The sequence below is a fragment of the Pteropus medius genome, unplaced genomic scaffold (genome assembly GCF_902729225.1).
Source record: "Pteropus medius unplaced genomic scaffold, Ma_sr-lr_union100, whole genome shotgun sequence".
NCBI lineage: Eukaryota > Metazoa > Chordata > Mammalia > Chiroptera > Pteropodidae > Pteropus > Pteropus medius.
Window position 1 is genome coordinate 236,560 of NW_024352004.1, and position 25,926 is coordinate 262,485.

At 46.3% G+C, this 25,926-nt stretch overlaps 1 pseudogene; it reads left to right on the top strand.

The window, feature by feature from the left end:
* Positions 1–15,780: 15,780 nt before the first annotated feature.
* On the top strand, positions 15,781–15,899 carry LOC120589304 (uncharacterized; annotated as a pseudogene).
* Positions 15,900–25,926: the final 10,027 nt, after the last annotated feature.

Sequence of the window (25,926 nt, forward strand, 5' to 3'; positions counted from 1 at the left end):
GGAACTCTGAGGAGTGGACAGTGAGGTGGGGGTTTGGGGGTGACACGTCTGAACATCTGACAGAGAAGGCAGAGAGCACAGGAGGAGTCCAAAATCCAGGAAGCCTGTCCTTCCAGAAAGCACTGACGCTGGAAGGAGGGTTCTCCCAGCACCCATCCTTCTAGTCAGTTCCCACCTGTACCTCTACCCCCACCTAGAGCTGCTCACAAAGACTGGTTCTTCTGATCCCCGAGGTCACGGCCTTTGTGTGTGGATGGAAAGTGCAGTGTACACATTCGGTTAGCTCCTCCTTTTAAAACTGTAAATTATCAAATACAACCCTTTTGGAAAGCAATTTGGCAATAATACCAAGTGACATAAAAATGTTCATAGCCTTTGGCCCAATAATCTTCCTCCTGGGAATTAATTCTAAGGAAATAATTCATCAGGAAGAGAGAACAATTCTATATCTACAGAGACATTTACTGCGATGTTATTTATGATAGGAAAAAAACTGGAGACATCTTCTCTGGCCTATATAGGGGGATGGTCCGATAAATGATGGCACATACATCCAAAGAAATACTGTGCCACTAGTAAAAATGGTAAATTGGAAAATTGTGTAACAAGAGACAGTATTTAGAAATTAAAAGCATGTGGAAAAGGGCGCACAGAATTATACATATGCCACGATTATTACAACACTGACAAGTCTGTATTTACAGGTATGGGTGAGGATCAGCCAGAAGCTAGAGAAATTAAAATAGCTGTTTTGAGGCACGCAGGGGATGGGAAAGTGGGCGTAGCCGTGCTTCAAATGCCTTCTGCCACGGCCATAGAGTCCTATTGAGAAATCATTTTTGTAAAATTGTTATTTGTCACGGCGGGTTTTAGCTTTCTTTATTGCCTCGTGGGAGGTGGCCCAAGAAGCCCATCTCAGACCAAGCCCTGGTTCCCCACCCCTCTGGCCCCCAAAGGAAGATGCTGCAGCCTCCCGCATCTCCGTGGCAGCATCTCTTACTTTGCCCTGAGCTTTCTGCGGCAGACAGAGCACTTTGGAGCACTTTTTCATAATCATAATTCAAATTACCTATTTAAGTCGGTCAAATGAAAAAATAGCAGCTCCGCCCGCACGCAGGTCGGCGGGGGCGCCGGGAGCGCCGGGGAGGCTGCAGCGCGCTCTCTGCGGCGGCCGGGCCGTGAGCTCATTTCCTGGGGCGCGCGCGCCGGGCTATTTCAGCCTGGCGCTGTGCAAACAGGACAATTTACCGCGGCCAAAAGGGGCCCAAATTACAATCGTATCACAGACAAATATCCGCCACGCCAAGCCTCCGGAGGCCGGGGAGGGGCCTCTTTCTCGGCGCGGGGTCAGGCGGGTCCGCAGGGCTCAGCCCTGCCAGGACCGCCGTCGCTGCTGAGCCCCTGTTCGCGGTTGCCAGAGAGCTGTGCCCGCTCCCTGCAGCAGGAACGGGGACCCCGGGAAATCGTTCCCATAAGGGCTCCCGTGCAGAAAACTTTGCTTCTTCCAGAAAATTTCTCCCTGGTTTAGGGCCCCCTTTTATTCGGCTGCTTCTTTGCACTTAGGATGAAAACATCCCTCTATCCAGTCACCCCAGGGTTCAAAATCCTATCTCCTTGCTCAGAAACCCCAGCGCCTCTCCACAACCTTTAGAGAAAAGTCTTGAATCCCTAACTAGGTGGTCAAAGCGCAGGTGTCCTGACCCAGTCCACCGGTCCAGAGTTAGACCCTGACACCCCCCTCTCTACCCCTTCCCCCACCCTGAGTGGCTCCAGCCAGTGAGAACACACTAGGCCTTTTTACAGTTTCTTGCCTTGTTATTTGCCTTTTCACTCTGCCTAAATGTTTCCTGTTTTCTCCGCTGGTGAACTCTTATACATCTTTAAGACCTAACTCATATGTAACCTCCTTCAGGGAGCTCTCCCTGCCGTCCAGGCAGACTTAGCCCCTTTCCCTTCCTAGCCCTGTATAGAGAAGTCCATCATACTTCTCCTGTCCTGTAATTATTTGCATGCGTGCCTGTGCTACACTGTCCCCAAATTCACACATAGCCCTTCCTCCTCTCTAGATAAGGATGCTGCTTCTACTTCCCTGATCCACTGGCTTCCCTCAGGCTTTCTCATGTGACTTGCTCTAGCCAGTGAAGTGGGACATACCAATCAGTGGGGAGCAGAAGCTTCCAAAGCCAAGTGTGGTTCACCAGGCTCTCTTTTCCCTCCTCACAACAGAACAAGCAGAATGTGAAAAATCCCGGACACTCAGCTTTCTGGTCAGAGGAAACCCCCAAATGAGCATGGCTCAAAATTTAAAATGCTCTTCGAAAAGACAAGAGATAACAATTGTTGGCGAGGATGTGGAGCAAAGGGAACCCTTGTGCACTGTCAGTGGGAATAGAAATTGGTACAGCCACTATGGAAAACAATATGGAAGTTCTTCAAAAATTAAAAATAGAACTACTATATAATCCAGCAATCCCATTTCTAGGTATATATCCAAAGGACATGATATCACTATCTCAAAGAGATAGTTGCACCTCTGTGTTCATTGCAGAAATATTTACAATAGCCAAGACATGGAAACAACCTAAGTGTCCATCACCAGATGGACAGATAAAGAAAAGGTGATATATACATACACATACATATGTACATACATATATACACACACGATGGATTAAATTCAGCAATAGAAAAGAAAGAAATCCTGCCATTTACAATAAGATGGATGGACCTTGAAAGCATTATGCTAAGTGAAATAAGTCAGACGGAGAAAGAAAAATACTGTATGATGTCTTATATGTGAAATCTAAAAAAAAGTCAAACTCGTAGAAATAGAGAATAGAATGGTGGTTTCCTGAGAGCAGGGATTTGGGAGGAATGGAGAGATATTGCTCAAAGGCCACAAACTTCCTGTTATAAGAGCAATAAGTTCTGGGGAATCTAATGTACAGGACGATGACTATAGTTAACGATGCTGTATTGTATGCTTGAAAGTTGCTAAGAGAATGATGTTCTTAATACACACACAAAAAAATGCTAATTCTGTGAGGTGATACAGGTGTTAACTAACCTTATTGTAGAAATCATTTTGCAATATATCCATGTGTATCAAACGGTCACATTGTATACCTTAAACTTACATGGTGTTATATGTGAATCCAATCTCAATAATGTTGGGGAGGAAAGACTGTAAATTAGTTAGATGATAGATAGATAGATAGATAGATAGATAGATAGATAGATAGAGATAGATAGATAGACAGACAGACAGACAGACAGACAGACATTTTTTGAGATTTCAAGTGCCCTACAGAGCATCCAAAACCCCCAAGCTAAAATCTTCTACTTCTTTCTGACCTTCATGGCTTGGGAATTTTGGCAGCTTCTTTGGGGCCTCCCTTTCCTGATGTAACCTTGTGGCCTGATATAACCTTGGCCACAAAATCATCCATTCAGCTCAGACTGATTAAGTGCTATGGTGCCAGGCAAAAGAAAGCAGAAATGAGTAAGGCGTCTTCAAGGGGATCAATGTATATGGGAACAAGGACCTGTTAACAAATTAGAGCACAACGGTATGCCGAGTGCCATTACAGCCACGTGCATGGGCCGTTGAAAAAATACAGAGGGGGCAACAGCCAGCTCTTACAGCAAGCCCAGGAAGGTGCCTAGAGGAAGTTAGAGTTGAGCTGGCTTTATCCTTGAAGGATAAAGAGGAGTGCTCACACAGAAGATGGAACAGTGTTCTGAATACGCTAAGAGTCGAAACTCAGGCAGGTAATAAAAATAAATGGGTCAGGTGAGTGTAAGGCAGCAGGGATTGCTGGAGGTGGGGAACTGGAAGGCCCACATCCTGCCTACAGGGCCTCTATGGGGCAGACAGCCTGGTCTGGATTCAGCCTCCATTTGCCCTGTCTGCCAGGCGCCTTCGCGCAGTGCACAGCCTTTGCGACCTCACACGGCCTCAGCTGGCCGTCAGCTGCATATTGCTGTGCTGAAAAAGAGGACTTGAGTCTTGCTTTTTCAAGAAAATCCAGGAATCCAGATTTTAATGTCAAATGTTTCAATTCGTCAAATATTATTGAGACCATACAACATCCAACCTTGGACCGGATCCATCCTAGAGCTCTAGTTTGCAGCCCCAATGGGAACCAATCCCCAGGACACATTCCACTCTCCTTCGCATTCATATCATGCAACCCAGTCCTTCGCTGACATCTGACAGGGAAAAACACAATCATTGATGAAACCCCCTACAAGGTGCTGCAAAGTCCTGGCAGAAAGATGAGATTGGCCTGTGAACAAGAGGCAAACAACGTGGGGATTCCCGACAACGGCCTCCCCATGAGACGATGGGTAAAACTTTCATTTATCCATATGCCTTGTTTTGAGAAAGCCTCCCCTGCCCTCTTGGATGCTCCTACCTCCGACCTCTCCTGGTTTCCTAATGATAAATGACAAGCAGTGGACATTATTAATTAAACTGCCCCAGTGGTAAAACCCAAGGCCACACAGGGATGAAGCATTCAAAGCATTCCTGCTGCCCCTCCCCCTCACTTCCCAGGCAGAGGCCCCAGGCTCGCTCCTGCCCTGGCTGGAACAGGCCCCAGTGGCCACAGCCTTGCACAACAGGCCTTCCTAGGAACTGTCTGGGTTCCACTCTGTCAAATGGAAATCACCAACTCCGGCCGCACAGTAATTAAACTCCTGTCATTCTTTTGACAAAAAGTGTTCCTCTTGGGACATTCCCACAGGCCATTGAAGGACTGTCTGGGGCCTGCAAACTCTCAGCTGATTACCAAGGGACGTGGTTTTTTTTTTTTTTTTGAAATTGACCTTGACTGGGGATCAAAAGGGGATGGGAATTCAAGGGGTTGAATATTGAGGTGGAAAATGCCTTATAATTAAATTTATCATTTGGTCAGTCAGCGTGAAGCACCAATACCTGCTTCCCTAGGACCAAGATGGGCAGAGAGATAAAAACACACCTCGAGGCTCATTTATTTATTGTTTGTTTACTGATTTATCCCAAGCACCTAAACAGAGTGTGTCATACAGTCGTTGTTCAATAAGTATTTATTGACTGATCAGCCAGAGATGTGCTGATGTCAATTCTTAAAAGCGGCAATCGGGAGCGATTCCTAATTAAGATTTTAGAACCAGTGGCTTCTAATTGTTTGTTGCTACAGATGTGTTAAGGATGAGGCCAGTGTCTTATTCAACTGGCTGTCGCCAGAACCAGGCACAATGCCCAGCCCAGGGCCTGCACGCAGTGGCTTGTTAATAGTATCTGTCAATGGAAGGACCCAGGGGCAAACCACAGTCCATGGCCAGGTTGGCAGAGCCTCGCTGGGATGTGACCTGTGTACTCTCAGGCAATCCCTTGAGAGGGAGCAGCAGCCGCGGCAGTGATAAGGGCAGGAAGCCCAGGGATCAGACGTAACAGCTGGAAAGGCCTGAGATCACAGGCAGCCCTTTACTGGACAGAAAGAAGAAATGAATTAGCTACAGTTTGGGGGGTTCTAAAAATTGCAACTTAATTTTCCTGTATCTCTCTGAGATTCCCATTCTGCCCAGTGGCAGCACACTTAATCAATATCAGCTGAACTCAGAAATCTAATTTAAATCCAATCTATTCAGGATTTTCTCATCTCCCTCCCCGGGGCAGCTCCTTAGTTCCAGGGGCTTCTGTGGCTTAGCAAGGGGAGCTGGAGGATGGGGTGCTGAGCCCTTGTCATTGGTATCTCTCTTCCCCAGCTTCTTGGACATAGTCACCCCACCTCATTGATGTCTGCTAAATCCACGTCCGTTTTCAGTGGCCATCAGTCCACACACTCTACATTCTCCTCACCCTGCACACAAGGCCATCCGGGGCCACTCACCCTTGCCTAGCATCTTCCATGGCTTCCTTGGGAGCATGAAAACCAGCCGAACCCCTATTACCCCAGGGCTCAGGGAGGTCTTCCTTGCCCCCCAATGACCAAGATAGAGCAGGGTTGCCACTCAGGGCTCCTGATGGACAGTGGGGACACAGTCCCTACTGTTCTGGTATTTCTCAAATGTCTGTTCTGGTTGAGTGGATTCTGTTGGCGCCTCCCTGCCCCCCTTATTTTTGACTGTTGTCTCTGTTGTGAGCTATGAATGCACATGAAGGGGAACATCATCAGCGACAAGGAAATGCCGCGGAGGGAACCCGGTTGATCTTGCATTTTATCCCCTGAATGTCACATGGGGAAATGGAGGTCAAACAAGCAGGAAGGACTCGCCCAATTTCACGTAGCCTGAGTGAATGGCAACATCAGGCCAAGAGCCTGGGACTTAGCAAATCACTCCTGAGTCCTCCTCCTAAGCTAGGCCCTGTTCCAGGTTCTATCATATGCAACTGCAACCGATAAGGTATGTGTGACGGTTTTAAAACATGGCCACAAATTCTTTGACACTCTTCCTCTTGAAATATGGTCTGTGTCTTCTTTCCTCAAATATTGGCAAAGTCGTAACCGCTTCAAGCATATAGAGAAATGACACTATGTGACTTCCAAGTCTAGGTCATCACAGGCCATCAGCTTCTACCTTGTTAGCTGAAACACTTATCTTTGGAGCCTGAGCCTCCATGTAAGAAGTCTAATTATCCTGTGGCCGCCATGCTGTGAGGAAGCCCAAACCACACAGAGAGGCCCTGTGCAGGCACTCTGGTTGACAATCCTTGCCGCACTACCCCAGCCCAGGCACCGGACATGTGAGAGAAGGAGCCACCAGGTGATTTTAGCACCTCCAGCCATTTGAGTCTCTCCAACTGAGGCCACAGACATTGTAGAACCAAGACAGGTCACCCCTTTGGGTCCCAATCAAATTCCTAACCCTCTAAATCTGTGAGCCTAATAAAATTGCTATTGTTTTACGCCGCCTGGTTTGGGAGGGTGTTTTATGCAGCCGTCGATAACTGGAGCTGTGTGCCATCTTGGCTTGCTGGGGTCCTCCAGTCTCTGATGTCTATATTTCTGTCACCAATTAAGGTACGTCTACTCCTCCTCAGAAAGCCACCACGGAAGGCCTTGAATGTGTGGTGGTGACCCTTGTTTTAGGGAACTTGGGTGAATGAAGTTGGTATCGTGCATGTATGGCAACAAAAGAACGTATATTCTAGAGAAGTGACCTTGACAACTTTCTGAGGGAAGTAAAGGAAAGGAATAATGACTCACTGACAGCAAGCTCCATTCCTGGCCCTGCGCTTCCTCATTTTATTTATTCGGCAAGGGGTCTTTGAGCATCTACTAAGCACTAGGCCCTGCTGGGCTCTGGGACATGAACACAGGCCAAGAGCCTCATGGCTCTCATCATCCAGCAAGGGACAAAACTTAAACAATTACTTAATGCACATGCTTTGAATGAGAAGCGTAGGGCATCTTGACAGTGGGTGGGAATTATTTCAACCTCGCGACACCCTTCTGAGGTGGGCATGATCATTTCTATTTTGCAGGGGGACATCGAGTCTGAGAAAAGTTAAGTGACCTGCCCAAAGTGACCCAGCAGAGGAGATATCAGACTGAAGAGAAGCCTGAGCAGGGCCCTCAAGTGCAACCAGAAGAGCACAGACACAAATGATCAACTCAGCTGGCTAAGCGGAAGGCAGCTGGTCTGGTGCCCTCAGACTGGCAACCTCTGAAGGAACTGCATCAACCCTGGGAAGCCAGGGCTTGTTAATCCAGCAGGGCTACCCGCATCTTCCCAAGAGGAGATGGTCCTCTACTGGGAAGGGCTGAGGGGATTCTAACCACCTACGAGTCACTAGGCAGCCATTCTCACCACCTGTAAATGAGGGTGAGCATAGCTGGCCGAGGTATAACCACTGAGAGGCAACAGCTGGGACCCCTAACCCGACCTTGATTCTGAGTCTCAAGGGCAAGGGGAGGGGCATCAGGAGATGAGACAGGACACCCGGACTCCCCCAAGATGCCACAGAGGAGAGAGTTCCAGATCTTGGGGTGTGGAAGAAGCACCCAGAGAACAGATCGAAATGCTTGGCTCCCACCTTGAGAGATTTGGATCCAGTCAGCCCAAAGTGAAGCCTAGGCATCTGTATTTAGGTTCCTCCTGGAGTTCTGAAGCATAGCACCCGGACTCCAGCATTTGGGGACCACTGCCTTAGAACATCCTCTCTGGTACCCTTGGCAGACAGAAGAGAAAATGGCAGGCAGAGAAGGGACATGAGCTCACCCTCACCTCTGTCAGCATAGGCTCGAGGCTTTCCTCCCCTTGACAGGGCCGAGGGGAAGGTCCAGTGTGGACTTCCAGCCTCTGCCTCGGACTGCCAGCTCCAGCCTTTTTGGATTCCAGGGGAAAGCCTGTCTTCCTCCTCCTATGCAAGCAGGGAGGGGAGCTCAAAGTCATGGGTAGGGGAGTCAGATGGGCTAAGAGTGAATCCCAGCTCTGCTATTCACTAGTAGCAGGACCCAGCAGCTTTAAAAAATAATCAGCAGACCATTAAAAAAATACATCTTTAGATGAACTTTTAATAAAGTCCTTAGAATACTTAAAAGAAGAAAAAAAACTAGGATACTAAAAGACGCAAATGGGTGATTAGGCAAATCAATCATTAGCTAAATTGTCTTCAGGATAATAGTTCTCTATCCATGATATTAGACAAGTTACTTGTCCATTCCAAACCTCAGTTTTCCCACCTATAAAATGAGGCTAATAAAATCTATTTTACAGTGTTGTAAGGACACTGTAAGATGACACGGGCTACACGCCAGGTAGACAGTAAACATCCAATAAATCCGCCTTCCCTCCCTTCCTGAGCATTCGGACCACACAGAGGCCTCCTCTGCTCTTGGCTTTGCCTTTTGAGGAGCTTGTGGTCACTGAGAGGATTTCATACTGGAAGTACATGCATTCCAAATTGATACCTAACTGTACATTTTCTGGTGTAAACTATATGTCGACTCTAACTTTAGCCTGGGGGAGCTTTATTATTTGTTTTCCTTTCATAAAAGCTATAATAGAGGAAGAGAAAAACCTGCCTCGTACATTCCAATTCCTAAATACACAATTTATAATTTTCTGGGATATTATTTAAGTTTATTTTAGTTCTGGAGTCTCACCATCCCTGTGGGGTGCTTATTTCAGTTCCGGGTGGGCTCTGGAAAGGCCTGGAATATCTCAAAGAGAGGGAAGAAGAATCTTCCCATTCATTAAAGAGCAGACCTGGGTCTTTGCAGATTCTAGGGCCTGGAAGCTTCCCTAACAGCCGAGGGGCCCTGGCTGGCATGGCGGCTGCACTCACACCAAGCTCTACTTTTCATGGCCTGGAGTTTTGACAGTGGGGCTTCTTTCTGCCTTTTCCATTCTTTGCTTGTAGTGAGGCCAATGAGAGGGGCATGCTGGGCGATGGTCTGGCTGGTGGCTCCTGCTTCTTCCCTTCTTTCTGGAGATGGGCAGAGGGCCTAGCTGCCTGTACCTGTGTTCCACATGTGAGAAGACCAGTGACTTTCATCGGGTTCTCAGAAGGGTCAGGGGCCTCCAGAAGGATAAACACCATTGACTAGGTGGTCAAATGTCTACCTCCTTTCCACTCGTTTCCAGCATTAAGTCCTGTTCTTGGGACAAAGCCTTGTCTGGCATTCAAAGTCGGGTCTGTCCCCAAGGAAGGCCTCAGCTTAGGTGAACATCCTCCCAGGAGGACTTTGGCTCCTGGCCCTGCAGTAGAGGATGGAGAGGGAAGCATACTGAGGTTTTCCCTCCTCGTTCTGGTTGCAAATCATAAACTCCTATCCTGGAGCTCCACACGAGGGCTCTCAAACTTCAGCGTGCGTAAGAATCAGGTGTGATTTTTAAAACACCCAAGGGAATCTGAGGCAGGTGGACACTTGGAAAAACACTGATTGATAAACTTGCTAAAAAGCTGATCCAAGTTGCTGGGTGTCTTTGAATTATTCAAAGTCATAAAAAGTAGGCACCCTTTAAGAAGGCTGATTGTGAGGTAGAAGACCAGTTCCCAAAGAGAACAGCCTCTGAGCACGGTAAGAGTGTAGCAGCTGATGTAGCACCACTGTGTGCTGGGCAATGTTCTAAGCACATAGGACCCACAGCCCCACGAGGGAGGCGCTCTTCACAGCCACATTGTACAGATGAAGAAACAGGCACAGAGAGATTGAGTGGTGTAGGCAAGGACCCACAGCTACCCTGGGGGCTAGACCCCAGGAGTCTGGCCACAGAATCCTTTCTCTTCTCTACATGCTGGAACAAGCTCAGAAGCTGGTGCCTCTACTTCAAGAAAGGCCATCTGAACCCTGCAGGAGGGTGAGAGGGTGAGGGCAATGGAGCCCAGATAGGTGAAGGAGACAGTGAGGCTAAAGAGAAATCGGGAGCTTTTGAAGATCACAAGATGTAGTCAGCAGAACAACGCCCCCCTCAAATGTCCACATCCTAATCCTTGGAACCTGTGAAAGTTATCTTACATGGCAAAAGGGACTTTGCAGATGTGATGAAGTATCTTGAGATGCGATTATCCTGGATTTTCCGGGTGGCTCAATGTAATCACAAGGGACCTTAAATGTGGAAGAGGGAGGCAGTGGGTGAGAGTCACAGGGATGCGATGTGAGAAAGACTCAGCCAGCCACTGCATGGAAGGGGCCATGAGCCGAGGAATGCAGGCCACCCCTAGAAGCTGGAAGAGGCAAGAAAATTTATTATCCAGACAGAAACACAGCCCGCCCCTTGATTTCAGCCCAGTGAGACCCATTTTAGACTCTGATCTCCAGAACTAAGGTAATAGATTTGTGTTGTTTTAAGCCAGTACATTTATGATAATTTGTTATGGCAGCCACAGGAATTTAATAAAAAGAAGAGAAGAAGCTGTTAAAAGAGATTTTGCACTTGGCTTTGAACAGTGGCTGGAAATAGATGAGAAAACAGGGAGATCTATCCCAGAATAGAAGCAAGAGAAAGTTTTCCCCCAAGATGAAAAAAGAATGGGGTTTCCACACAGCTCCCAGGAGTTGGTGTCATAATCTTTTAAACAGAGTAGGAGTAAATCAGTCTCTGGGTTGTGTCTCTACGTAGAATATTTGTTAGGGAAGGATTATGGTGAGTCATTCGTATTTTTTTTAAATACTTGCTTCTCCTAGCCTTCTAAATATCTGATGAAAGCCTGGGGTTCAAATCTCATTAAAAAGCTGGCATTATTCACCTGGTACATGCTCTAAAATGTACACAGAATATCTAGGAAGACTTCATAATAACAATTAATAGCAATTAGTTGTTAACATGTAATTGTTCACAGACGCTGAGTGCTTACTCTTTGCCAGGCACTGTACCAGGCACTTATGTGTACTATTTCATTTGTTTTGCAACAATCCTTGGCATAAGTCCTCCTTTGATTTCCATTTTGTAAACTAGAGGTTGGTTGGGGTGCAGCCAACATTGTTGGTTACCCATCGTCCTTCACTCTTCTTCGTGCTGGTGAGGATGCAGAGAAAAGGGAACTCTCGTGCACTGTTGGTGGGAGAGCAAATTGGTACAGCCACTATGGAAAACACTCTGGAGGTTCTTCAAGAAGTTAAAAATGGATTTACCTTTTGACCCAGCAATTGCACTTCTGAGTATGTAACCAAAGAAGACTAAAACACTAATTTGTAAAGATCTATGCACCCCTATGTTCATGGCAATGCCATTCACAATAGTCGAGATATGGAAGCAACATAAATGACCATCAACAGACGATTGGATAAAGAAGTTATGGTTCATATATACAATGGAATATTACTCGCCCATTAAAAAAATGAAATCCAACCATTTTCAATGACATGGATGGACCTAGAGGTTATTAGACTAAGTGAAATACGTCAGACAAAGAAAGATAAATACCACATTATTTCCCTTACATGCGGAATCTAAGGCACAAAAGGAACAATCTAAACGAAAACAGGTGCACAGATAGAGAGGACCATCTGGTCACTGCCAAAGGGGAGCGGTATTGGAGGACTGGGAGGAAAAGGCGAAGGGTTGAAGAAGTATAAATTAGTAATTAAAAAATAGTCACGGGGATGTAGAGTACAGCATAGGGAATATTGTCAATAGTATTGTAATGGCTATGTGTGGAGCCAGATGAGTGATAATTGGGGGGATCATTTCATAAACTATACAAATGTCTAACCAATGCACTATATACCTGAAACTAATTTAAAAAATGGAAATCACACACACACATATACACACAGAACTGGCCTTTGAGTGCAGTGAGTTTTATTACTGATCTTTTAAGTGCCTTTTATCACTGATTAGAAGTGGTTTAAAAAAATACAAGTGCCAAGATCCCACCTCAGAGCCACTAAGTACAGATCTCTGGAGTGGGTCAGGTAATTGCTAAAAGCTCCAGGGTGATCCTATTGTGCAGCCAGGGTTGAGACTCACTTGTCTAAGCCTAGCGGGGTAATTCCTTTCTCTTCAGCCAGGAGTTGGCGCATGAACTATTCTGGCCAAGGAAATGTGAAGCTTGCTTCTGGATGTTGTCATCTGCAAATGATGTGTAGTGTGGTAGCTATTCTGGCCCCATGAAAAGGAAGGAACCTGGGATCTGAAGTTACTGCTGGGCAGCCAGATTAGCTCACTTGGAACCACACTATTTCCAGACTCATTGTTATATGAGGGATGAATGTCATCCTGGTTTAAGACAGGGGTAGGTAAACTATGATCCAGGGGCCAAATCCAGTTCACTGCTTGATTTTGTAAATAAAGTTTTATTGGAATACAGCCATCCCATACATTTGCATATTGTCTACAATTGCTTAGCACTACAATGGCGGGGATGAGTTGTGACAGAGACCTCTGGCTTATAAAGCTTAAAGTATTTACTATCTGTCCTTTTACAAAAAAAAAATTTGCTTACTCCTGATTTAAATGTCTTTTGGTGGGTTTTTCTATTACTTAGAACTGAGGGTATTTGTTGGTTTGAGAGTTTGAGAGTTTAGCTTTCCCAAGATGGCATTGTTAATGATGGCAAGCTTTGCCCACTCTAAGCCATTTTTTCATGGGAGAATTATCACAGAATGATCTTTCAGGGATTTCAATAGTAGCACCCAATCTCGCTTCCCATGGAGATAGCAGGTGGAATCACACAGGTAGGGGCTGCAGACAGGCCTGGATTTATGTCCTGATTCTACCATATAGGACTACTTGCCCGTGAAAAGTTAGTTCATCCTCTTGTCTTCAACTTTTTTATCTAAAATGAGGACAATTATATTTACATGGATGGGTAGGATTACAGAGGGAATTCCAGACAAAGGAATCAGTGCTGGCAAAAGAACTATGTTAGTCTGCTCAGGGTGCCATAACAAAATACCGTAGCCTGGGTGGCCTCGCCAACAGACATTTTTTTTCCTCAGTCTGGAGGCTGGAAGGTCTTAGGAAGGTCCAGCAGTGGGTGTTTGGTGAGATCTCTCTTCCAGGCTTGCAGATGGCCACCTTCTTGAAATGTCCTCATGTGGTGGAAAGGAAGGATGGAAAGAGGGAGAGAGAGAAAGAGTGAAGAGTGTGAACTCTCTGATGTCTCATCTTATAAGGACACCAATCCTGTGGGATCAGGGTTCAGCCCTAGGACCTCATTTAACTTTAATTACTTCCTTAGAGGCCCCGCCTCCAAATGCAGTCACATCGTGGGGTAGGGCTTCAATGTAAGAATTTGGGGGCACTAGGGGCATACAACTTAGTCCACAGAAGAAACTGAGGTGGGAAAGCTCGGAGTACATGTAGAGGACAGAAGGTCTGTCTGACCTAAGCCAAGAGCTTGTGGAGAGGGGTCGCGGGGCACAGTAATGAACATAGGCTGGCGTTTGTGTAATCAAGTTGGTAGGGTCTTTGTCCTAGATTCCTGGGAGGAAGCTTCTACACCCTTGGAATTTTTCTAGTATCTTTTGTATTCATGGTCAGTTCCTGGGCCTCCTCAGAGTTTATGCTCACAAAGTGATTCATGGTGGGCCCCTTGGTAGTTACAGGTTAGAGGCTGTCCATCAAAGACCAACCATGTGACTAGAGGGTTGGGACTATCAGCCTGACCTCTGGGACGGGAAAGATGGCTAGAGATTGAGTTCAATCACGTGGCTAGTGATTCCATCATTAATGCCTATGTAATAAAACCCCAATAAAAACTCTGGGGCTTTTTTAAAAAAGCCTGGTTGAGCTTCTTGGTTGGTGAACACATCGATGTGCTGGGAGGGTGACTATTTTGATTCCACAGGGAGAGGACAGGAAGCTCTGGGGTCAGGATCCTCCCAGACCTCGCCCTATGGATCTCTATATTGGATCTCTTGCTTTATGTGTATCCTTTATAATAAAACTGTAATTTTAAGAATACCACTTTGCTAAGCTTTGTGAGTCATTCTAGCAAATTATCAAACCCGAGCAGGTTGTGGGAACCCCCAAATTTATAGCCAGTTGATCAGAAGTTGGGGTGACCTGGGTACCCTCAAAATTGTGGCATATGTCTAAAGTAAGGGAAGTCTTGTTGGGGACAGTCTCCTTAACCTGTAAAATCTGCATTAACTCCAAGTAGTGTTGAATTGTGTTAAAGATTCATGAATGCCTGATTCAAAAGTTGGACTTTATTTGGTTGGTGACTGGGAGTCATAGAAGGTTTATGAGAAGATGAATGACAAGATTAGTAACTGGGATTCTGGAAGAATAATCTGCCAGAGACTGAGGCTGGCCAGAGTTGTCCTTGAGTCCCAGACCCTTTTGGTCATGCAGTCTCAACTTTGACATGTAATGCTGGTCACCAAAGATGCTTTCTTTCGAAAAATAAAGAGCAGCTATAAAGCAACCCAGATATATTGGTGGGGTGGGTGGGAGCTAACCCAAGGTAGCCCAGCCAAGGAACTGCAGAAAATGCTCACTCCTGGGAGCAGGTTAGTTGGTTCTTCCTGACTCATCCTCTGCAGACACTGAAGCTTAGGTAAGAGGCTCGTGTACACACAAGCCCAAGCCTTGTCTTTAAAGCATAAGGAGTATGGCACCCGAATCAGGGTATGGCTTCCTCTGGGATGTTTGCGGAACCCAGAGCCCCTTTCCTTAGCCTTCCTGTGCTCTCCAGCTTGCTTCTTTCTAGCAACAGTTAGAGACTGGCAAATTGTATTTCGACATTTCTTGAACATTCCCCGTAAGCTAGGCACTGACTGTGCTGCATACTCCCTCTCACTGGAGTTGATTCAAACTTCACTGAAATACTATCCAGGGTGATGACTTAATCTCTGAGCCGAGTGAGTGCAGCCAGGAAGTTCAAATGGATTTTGCAAGACAAAAACCTAAATCTATTTTGTGGCCACAGATACACATTCTGACTTCACCACAAATTTTTTTCCATGTGGTATTTGATTGTTTCTGGCATCATTTATTTCTTGATAAGTCAGCCAGTCAAAATAGCCAGTCCAGGCCTGTCATTGATCCTACGAGCCCCATCCTGGTGTCCTTGAGTTACTGAAGAGTTAGGTCTTAAACGTTTGCAGCTGTTTCTTCTCATGCACTCTATTTTCTCATTGACTTTGATACGAAAAAAAACTTGAGAGAGATACTAGTGAAAAAGTTTAATTGCTCTCAAAGAAACAGCAGTCTTTTTTCTTTTTTTAGAATGGTGGTTTGCCAGGGGGTTAGAGAAATGGGAAGTAATTGTTTAATAGGTGTAGGGTTTCAACTTTGCAAGATGAAAAGAGTTCTTTGGAGATGGATGGCCATTGTGGTTGCACAGCAATGTGAATGTACTTGATGTCACTGAGCTATACATTTAAAAATGATTGAGTCTATGGCCGTGCCACCCTGAACAAGCCCGAACCCTTCTGATCTCGAAAGCTAAGCAGGGTCGGGGCTGGTTAGTACTTGGATGGGAGACTACCTTGGAAGACCAGGTGCTGTAGGTGTAAAAATTAAAAAAAAAAAAAAGGATTATAAACTGACAGGGTCCTTGCAATCTGTGAGGTCAACCAAGGGTTGCCTCACTTAAAATTTTTTTAAAAAATGATTGAGATGGTAAATTTCATGTTCTATGTATTGTACTACAATTGAAAAAAAATTTTAAATCAATTGACCGTACCTGTATGGGTTTGTAGACGCTTTCAAACCATAATTTTGAGTACTCTTTCAGATGCACAAAGAATATGTTGTCCTTGGTTCAAAATAAGTCACAAGAACACATCTGAAAGTAAAGTTCCAGAACTATGAAGTACTTTCTAGAATTTCTCTTTCAGAATTGCACTCTTGGCTGCTTCCCAAGGTTATTGACTAGAGCCTCGTTGCTTGAAGTGTGGTTTCCACACCAGCTGCATTAGCCTCACCGAGGAGTTTGTTAAAAAAATGTTTGGTCCCAGCCTTGACCCAAATCAGAATCTCTGGGGCTGGCGTCCTGGATTCTGTGTTTTAACAGCTCTCCTGGTGATGATCTACGATCACCAAAATTTGAGAAGCACTGCCCTCAAGTAGAGAACTTTTCCTGTAAAGAGGCAGATAGATAATTGATTGAGTCAGATAGTAAATATTTGGGGCTTTGTGAGCCAAAAAGCAAAATCGGGAATATTATGTAAGTACTTACACATAGCAAGAGAGTAAATAAAATTTTTATTGATAAAAATTTAAATGTAATCATAATAATTGGGACAATATAAACAATTGGGACAATATAAACAATATAGACAATATAAAATTTTTATTGATAAAATTTTAAATGCAATCATAATAATTGGGACAATATAAACCTTGTTATACAGGTTTAGTAATGAGAAAAATGAAAAATTTTAATACCATTTCACTTAATTGGATTCATCAAATTGATTGTAAATATTCATCTGTAAAACCATTCTTAGCTCACAGGTTATGAAAGACAAAACAAACACACAAATGAACAAAAACAGGCAGAGGGTTGAATGTGGCTCATAGCCATACTCTGGAAGTACATCCTTGCACATAGCAACCTCCAGTGTTCTAGCAGCTCTGCTAGTAGCGAGCGATTGCTTTTGCCTCCATCCTAGTTTTTCTTTGAGCAACTACCTCTCTTTTGTTCCATGCAGTCCTGATGCAACTGTCAGTTCCTCCCACCCCCGCCATCACTGGTGGAGAGCAGTGAACCTGCAGAAACCTTCTGATGTCAGGGCCCTGAGTTAAATCCTGCCCTAAGGATCGCACTGTGATGTCTAGGCCTTCTGAGATTTTTGAGAACCACACTCCATCTGCCCCTGCTCTCAGATCCACAGACAGCCGTTGTCATATCCATTTATTGATTCAGTTTGGAATGTCTGGTAACGACCCTTAAATCTGTGCAAATGTATTTGAAGTGGCCCCCAGGGATTAAAAATGTGGATGTTCTCTCTCCAGCAATAGCACTGCTGCCCTACAACCTGGAGATTTTTTATTCTACTTGCTGTTAAACATTTATCTATTGCATATTAATATGTGCCAGAAATGGGACTCTCTCTCGACCTGTTTGGGCCATGGGATTGTAAAGTGGTATTTATCTTCTAGAAAGTAATCAGGTAATATATGTCAGGAACCACAGCAATGTCCCCCTTCTGAAAAAATAAATAATCCTAAATAAAGAAAATTCTATTTGGGAAAAGCTGTTGAATGTCGAAAAGTGGGTACAGGCTCAATTCACCACCAGCAAGTACCACACACTCAGACCGCAGGAGACTCACACGTTTGCCATTGGGTCGCCTTCTGGAGCAGTTCCACGATGCCCAACAGCCTCCTGTTGACACGGCGGTCACCGGGAGCTGCAACTCGGGTTTGTACCAAGATCTCTGGGAACACAGAGGAGAATGGGACTCTCAGAGAGAAAAAACTTCTCAAGGAACGGGCCTCTGAGGCAAGATCCTGAAGTTGAAGCAGAGTTGACTAGCTCAAGAAGAGAGCGAGGGCATTCCAGGTCAAAGGCACGGCATGCACGGGGCACGACAGGGAATGTAGATCATTTGGGACCAGGACATATGTAGAGGGGAGGAGAGGAGGCTGGAGAGATGAGCGGGGCAGGTCCCTGTGCTGGTTTGTGTTATATCAACTTGATTAATCTGGGAATAACACTTCCCAGAATCCTCTTTCCCACATGGATCTGGGGTATAGTAGTCAAAAGAAGAACTTGCTGGAGACTTGGGAAATAAAAGCGAAGCAACCCCGTGACTCTCAGAGGGTTGTCGCTATCAGAAACCGTGAGAGACAGAGGAGGAGGTGTCCCACCTGCCGACCTTGCTGAGCGATGGATCCCCACAGACCTCTCCCCGAGCTCCCTTCATGGCCCCCCGTGGGCAGCTGGACTTGCTTGGTTTTTCAAATGCCTCTGCAAGTCTTGACTTGTCGCCCATAGCAAGACTGGTTAGTGACACTTTCTCTGATTATCCAAATCTCCTTTGAAAACATCACTTCCCTAGCTTCTCCCACATTTGGGTAAGGTGTAACATGTATAGTAAATAAATCCCTTATTCCCTTATATGCTGTTTTTCTGGCTGGACCCTAATCAATACAGTCCTTATCATGAGTCCCCTTTTAAGAACAGGAAAAACCTTCTCTAAAAGCATCTCCCTTAAACACACACGCACACACACATGTCTCACCTGAGGTAGACCTCTTCATATCGAGGAGGGCTGGAGGAGAGGTCCTCACACATGCGAATGTTAGGTGAGCTGTGCCCTGCCAGGAGGAGGGTGGGCGGCTCCAGCCCTTCAATGGGGGGGGCTTCATCAGCGTCAAGTCCTTTCTAAAAGCCTTGGAGGGCTGCCTATGATGCGTACTGGCAGAACGCAGTGCCTGCTTGAAGACAAAAAGATCAAACGACGGGATACCTGGGGCTCCTCCTTTCCTGGGGGCCTCAAGTTCAAATCAGTTTCCCTCCTGGGGGATCAGGTCTTCTTGGCTGGGCTCCCAAAGAGCGGAGGGTCCATTTTATATCTGTCAAGTTTAGCTACTCCTGCATATCCAAGTCACAGAATTTTCAAATCAGGGTCTTCTCATGTCCCTGAGCATGACAGCCGGCCCCTGCCCTCATGAAGCTCCACCTTCAAACAAAGGAAATAGACATTGGAAATAGACAGCAGCTTGGCGATTAAAGGGCACTGTGCCAAAGACACTATGAGGGATACTACAATCTGCCATGAGAATACAGGGGAGGGTCCTACCCCAGGCTGGAGGCTCAGAGAGAGCATCCTGGAGGAAGTGATGTGAGCCGAGGCAAGAGTAGCAGGTAATGTAAGAACCAGCTGTCTAAAGTCCAGAGGTGTGAGAGAGCGTGGGACCCAAGGAAACGAGAGGTGCCTACCAAGGCACCTGGCAGGTCGCCAGGCAGTGGGAAGAAAATGAGCTGGAGAGCTGGGAGGTCTGACCAGGTCTGGCCCCAGGCCTGGCTGAGGTGAAGGTTCACCATCCTGAGGCCACAGGAAGCAGAGGAGGGGCAGGATCAGATTCCACTCCTGTGGGAAGACTGGTTTGGAGGTGAGTCCGGCAGCCAGAGGCTGGGACAAGGGAGAGAGTGGCTGAACCAGAGGGTAGCTCTGGAGAGAAATGAATGGATTCATTTCAGGTAGATTTAAGTAGATAGAAACCACTCAGGTGGTGGTTGGTAGGTTGGATGCAGGGGATGGGGCCAGGAAGTCATGGTGGATCCCAGGTGTCTGACCGGAGCACCTGTGGGCGGGGAGTTGGAGGTGCCCATCTGGTCACTGAGCAGAAGCCGTAGTGTGAAGGGGCCCCGCACTGACTTTGAAGTGTGCGCCTGGTCTCCCTAAACGGCATAAAAGAAGCAAGAAAACATGAAGTGAATTCTATGAACAGTATTGTTAGTAAAATGAAGTCTAATAAAAGTGTGACTGCTGGGAATAAAGGGAAATAAAGTGGCTGAGGGAAGGAAAGCATCTTGTACATAAAGGAACAAAGAACGAGGAATAAGAGTTCAAAATGTTCTTCCAGGTCTAGGGTCTCTTTCTCCCTCTCTAGGAGGAGGGCCGTGTGAGCCCACCAAAGCTCCAAAGTGTTTGAGATCTGGTGTTTAAAGGACACCTACAATGGCTGTTAACAGTATAGTAGGAGGAGTGTGCCAGGTGGCTCACTTGCCCCTTGCTGGTTCACTCACTCAGCAGACATTTGCTGGGCACTTGCTATGTGCCACTCTCTCTGATTTCCCCACGGAGGGAGGGGTGCGGCAGACCAGCTCAGTCCCTGCCTAACAGAGCTTATGATTGGGCAGTGGAAACAGACACAACATCAATACATGACAAACCCAGACAAGGGCTGGGAAAGGGAATAGCAGGGACCTGTTTCAGATGGGATGATCAGGGAGGGCCTCTGGAGAGGTAACATTTGAGCTGAGATTAGAAGTCAGAGAATTCGGGGAGAGCATTTCCAGGCAGAGGAAATAGCATTACCATAAGCGCAGAGCCTTTGCTTCCAGGAACTAAAAGAGAGGCAGGGTTGGGGTCGGGGACACCCATGGAGACTGGGCTAGAGAGGAGGTGGGGGCTGACTGTGCAGGAATTGGGATATCTTGGCAAAGTTCAAACCAAATGATTCGTCGGGGCCCTTGTTACCCCAGGTTTCGATGACATCTTAAAGAGCCAGTCTCACCCTGCCTGTCATAAAGGGCTCGAGTCTGTTTCCATCGCCACCTCTTCTTTAAGAAGAGGTGGCACCCAGGCTCTCATGGAACAGGTGACCCAGAAGGTGCTGCTTGGTGCTCTGCAAACTGTCCAGCAACATTTTTAGAAAGTGTTCCCTTTTAGATTTAACTTCTCTTAGCCAAATTATCCAGGGAAAAATAAGTCCCTACAAATAGCGATCACCGGTGAGAGGAGAGTCATTATCTTAAATTGAGGCTGGTTTCTAAGAAAAAAAGAAAAGAAAAAAACCCCAAATGCTACTGGGCCAAAACCTCACTCCCACCCACCCCCAGCGTATACGTGAGGCCTGTGGCTCCACCACCCTCCTTGCAAGTATGGGGCTCAACACAAGCCTCTGGGCGAAGGGAAGGAAACAGCAGAGGAAGGAAGGCAAGAGATTAGAGAAGCTGACAGATGTAAATAGCTTCGGAGGAGCCACGCTGTCCCGCGTTCCTCCCCAGGGAGCCCTTTGTACCGAGGAATCTGGTTGCCTGAATGAAAAATGATATCATTTATTTCTTTAGTCAGACTTGAGCTGTTTTCTTCAGACATAGAAATAACCTAACACTGCAACACCAAAATTGTTGGCCAAGTAATAGAGATATCTGTAATTTGGACGCTTGATAATGTCACGGGTAAACAACCATGGACTTGGTTTCATGGGAGGGGCCCTTCTCCCCACAACATTGCAAAGCTACAGAGGGACTTGCATGAAAGAAGTAATTTTGAAAAGGTTGTCCCAGAGCTCTTGCCTGCTGCTGAGCTGGAAAGAAGCTGGACTTCTCATTCCTGCTGCTCAAATCACGCCCCACAGGCCAAGCATTCTTTAATCCAACAAATACTTATTGAGCACTGACTCTGGCCGAGCCTGTGCAAAGGCACTGGGCCACACACGTGCAAAGGCTAGAACCTTGCCCTTAACTGACTCATGGTCCACGGGGGACAGAATCAAGTTCAGCCCATATGGCAGTCTCTGTAATGCAGTATGTACATGGCACAGTGGTCTGCTGCCATGAAGGGGCAGTGTTTGAGGTGAGACTTGAAAATGAAGAGGACTTTCCAGACCAGAGAAGACAGAGCAAATGAAACAGAATGTGCAAAAGCACAGACACTTGAAACTACCTGGACTTTTGGAAATTAAAAGAAATAACAATATTGCAGAGAGAATCAAGTGCTAAGGTAGCCACTGGTCGAATGTATGCCGTGACAGGTTGGCAGAAACCAGATCATATCCTTATAGACTAAGGAGTTTAGAGTTTATCCTTTAGGTAATAGGGAGCCATGGAAGAATTTCGAGCAGGGAAGTGACATGATTAGATTTTTGTATTAGATCACTCATTTCTTTCTGTCTTGAAGAAACTCTGCCATATGTCATCTCAGGAGACTAGTCCAGACAACTTCCTTATAGCATTGCTTGTGATAGTGAAAATATCGGAAACAAAGTAAATGTCCACCGGTAGAAAAACATAAATAATGGCATAGTCATAAAATGTAATAGGGTTCAATAGTTAAAAATGATCCAACACGGCTAGATCGTGAAAGCATAATTTTAAGTTAAAAAAAAGTGAGTTTCAGAATATTTATAGTATGATACAGTACATGTAAAATTGAAAATCACACATGTTTGTATATTGGTTATAAATAATACGTAGAAAAGCATAGGAACATGATTTTTGTTTCCGGAAAGGGAGGGAAAGGCATGGGGAAGGGGAGACGGACAAAGAGAATTTTATCTACGATGTTCCATTTGCTGTACATAAAAAGAAATAATGGAGCAGAAATGCTGAAATATTAAATTTTTTGCATTTTAAAAAATTTGAACTTTGTTTTTTAATAAACAGAGAAAGGTCCTTCTGGTAGTGGTTTAGAGGATGGAGGAGAGGAGGCTGCCAGAAGGGGCCTCCGGCCGGCCTCTGCCTCCACACAGCTCCTCCTGGAGAGAGCAGAGCTCCACACAGATCTTGGGTGGCCCCCAGAGGGCAATGCATACAGAAAACGCCCCACCTCGGGCTGCTCTTGGCCTCTGGGAAGAGCTGAGGTGCCGTCCTGGCCTCTTATCTGGTGTCCCTGGAGGCCGGGGAGCTCTGTTTTGTCCAGCACTGACCACAGGTCTGATCTGACGTGACTTTTGATTGCAGCATTCTTCACAGTCCTCGGATGCCAGTACCATGCTAAGATGTCTGCTAACCTGGGAGGGGGTGCAGAAACAAGAGGCTTTTAGAATACCAGGAAACGTTTGGCGTCGTATACTCAGAGTAAAGATGGTGTGTGTGCACGCACATGCATGCACACATGTGTGACTGCACGTGCAAAGCCAAAGAGCAAAGTGAAAGCAAGTCTTCTAGAGGGGGTTTGCAGTGGATGCTGTAACTGGAGTGTGCTCATGGATGAGAATGTTCTTATATACTTTTGAGAAGTAAGCATAAATGAGGGAATTCATTTCTAGACTCCTTACCCTTCAGATCTCAATCCCCTGGCCTATAGACTCAGCTAATAGAATAAGCTTGATATACATTTATGAGCCACAGCAAGGAAGAACACTAACGCATTTGTGTTTGCACTCTCCTGAGCTGAGCTAATCTTTGCTTCTACCCTGGCTTGGATTCTGTGGGCATCCAGGAAAAAAAAAAACTGTGGACTTTTCTGCAATGATATGTGTATTTCATAATGTATGTCTGTCCTCGAAGGAATGCATCTGCTCAATTCATTCCTTACTTAAGCGAATCTGTCGTGAACGTTAGGATACACAGATACATAATTAATAATATGAAAATTATTCTTCTCTGAGGGCCGCGTGGTCTTTGACATACAGAGCTAGGAGAATATATAAGAAGATACTCTCTTTTACACACACACACATCTCTCCACTATAATTATAATTACCACGCTGGCTTCCAGATCAGGGGTTAGCAGCCTTGGCATGGAGACACCTGGAAAGCATCCAAGGCAATTAGTGGTGTCTCTTCACCACGCCCCCTCCAATATCTTCTGGGCCTTTGCACTAACTGTTCCCCCTCCTGGCACATGCATGCCCCAGGTCCTTGTGTGGCTCACTCCCTCACAGCATGTAGGTCTCAGCTTAAATGTTATCTCCTCAGGGAGGCCTGGCCTGGCACTCCACGGCTCTCTGTCTGCTCATAAACTTTATTTTGCTTTACAGAACTTTGCATTCCTGGGCATTAAGCTCTGCATTTCTTTGTTATCTGTCTGACATCCATCTCCCTGCTGGCAGAGACTATGAGCTTCTTGAGGTTCCGTGATCACAACCACACACCCAGAGCCTCGGGTAGTGCCAGGCATAGAGCTGATACTCAATAAATACTAGTAGGATGAATTAATACTTACCCGTCTTTTCTTCTCCATGTCTCCCTTCTCCTTCCTCATACTTCCTCTCCTACCCCCATCTCTCCTGCCTCTGCCTCAAATCTGCTGGTAAGATCAATCCTCAGGAACTTGTCAGGTAGGTAAGTTTGCGCTCTGGCCTCCTCTTCTTCCATCTCCCTTTCCTGTCCTCCCTCATGGGTACCTATTTTCCATCTGCAGCTGCCCACTGCCAGCTCTGGCCTTCTTGGTGAGCAGGACCCAAGCTGAGGCACTCCAGATGACTGTAGGGAAATTGCGAGTTGTGGAGGGTAAAGTTGTAAGAAAGGCAGGGCTCATTCTCCAAGGTATTCCTGCCAGGCTCATGGAGAGCATCTTTCAGCACCCACAACCCAGCTTCTTGTCTTTCTCACAGGAGTCGATGCTACCATCATGGGGATTCAGCCCCTCCCTTCCTTCCACTTTATGCCTCCTTTCCCCTGCCGTGACTGACAGTATCCAACTCTACCCGCATCCCACCAGCTCTCCTTCCTGGCTTCTGCAGCTTCCTGTGTAATAAACTTGGATAGAAGCGTCCGCTGTGTGCAAGTTCCCATGCCGGCATCGCCCCACCGGTGTGTGCCCCCTTTGTTCTTTTCCTGCCACTGCCTCTCCTTCCTGACAGCCTTCAAAACTCCGCTGGACCCCACCCCTGCCTTGCTCCTCTAAAGCCCCCTACCCCCCAGGGTCTCTACCATTCTGGTGGCAAACAGTCACATACTCCACAGCGGCACTTCCTGCCTTCATTTCCCACTTGACTCCCCAGCAAGGGTATAAACCGCTTGAGGGCAGGAGCTGTGTCTTATCTTCAGAGACCCAACATAAAAAGATTTGGGCAAACAGCCTCTTTTCATAGACATTAGATCTTCCCTTTTCTCCTCCCACCATCATCCATTCCATCCGCCTAATATCATGAGAGAACAACTCGTAAGTAGATCGAACGACAGCTATGCAACCACAATGCATATGGGACGCTCACTGCAGCTGGGTGCTGGGGGTGCCCTGGTGGGCAGCAACAGACAAGAGTCCCTGCTTTCCTAGGTCTTATAGTCTAGGAGGGGAGGGAGAGAGATCAGTCAAATATTTACATGGATAAATCTATAATTACATGACTCCTGAGATAAGATCTGAAGGAAGGGAGCATTAGGAAAGAGAAAGCAGAGGAATTTGGACTGGCTTGGTTGGTCAAGGGACATGCCTGAGACTTGATGGATGAACCCCAGACAGAAGGATCAGCATTTGGAAATGGACAACCGGGTCCCAGTCATTCCAGAGAAAGTTGTATCTCTACATAGCAGGGGATCGTATAATTTATTGCCCAAACTGGGACATTTTTAAGAGTAAAAGTGGGAGCTCATAATAATTATGCTAGGCCAGTTAATAACTGTAGATGTTTGGGCAAGCGATGTGCATGTTGCGCTAATTCAAGAGCAACAGTCTCTCTGCCTCCTGTCCCTCTAGCCGTGAAAGGAACTTCAGCTATTGGTCAATGTTGCCAGAGACCTGAGCCTTCGCCTCCCTTAGACAAGAGAGAAGACAGAGGTTGCACTCCAGGAATAGGCCCCGGGGGAGAAGGTAAGAAGGACAATGCCAGCCCCAGAGCTAGAACCAACAAAAAGAAACAAGGGCAGGCCCGTGCAGTGGGGAACCTGTGGGAAGTGAGTGGGTGTGCAATGCACACCAGCTTTCAGTTGCTGTGGCTTTGAGCTAGGCTCACACAGGTGGCTCTGCAGGCTCTCCACCCTCCCCAGCTGTCCAAGTCTTGCTTGCTTCAAGGAAAAGAGCTTCCTGTGGCTCCTTTGAGTTTCTTTTGCTTTACCTCCTTGTGCAAAGGTGGCCTGATTCGTACTTGGAGTATAGGTAGAGCCCCATGGAGTGTGTGTGTATATGTGAGTGTGTGTGTGTGTGTTTCTGAGTGTATGAGAGTGTATGTGTGTGAAAGTGTATGTGAGAG